At 41.9% G+C, this 210-nt stretch overlaps 1 pseudogene; it reads left to right on the forward strand.

Annotated features, from left to right (window-relative positions):
• The window catches only part of LOC119594712, a 4,743-nt pseudogene that overhangs the window by 223 nt on the left and 4,310 nt on the right, over window positions 1–210 (forward strand).

Here is a 210-nt window from a genome sequence, read left to right on the forward strand (position 1 = left end):
GCCCCCCCCCCCCTTTTTCCCTTTTTTTCTATTTTTTCCGCTTTTTTTTTTTCCTTTTTTTCTGTCTTTTCGTCCCCTTTCCCCTTTCCTTTTTTTTTCCTTCTTTCTCTTTCTTTCTTTTTTTTTTTTTTTTTTTTTTTTCCCCTTTTTCCCAAAAATGGGGGGGGAAAAAATCCCCGGGGTTGGGGGGGTTTTCTTCCCCCCCCCCCC

Source organism: Penaeus monodon, chromosome 34 (assembly GCF_015228065.2).
Source record: "Penaeus monodon isolate SGIC_2016 chromosome 34, NSTDA_Pmon_1, whole genome shotgun sequence".
In the NCBI taxonomy this organism is placed as follows: domain Eukaryota; kingdom Metazoa; phylum Arthropoda; class Malacostraca; order Decapoda; family Penaeidae; genus Penaeus; species Penaeus monodon.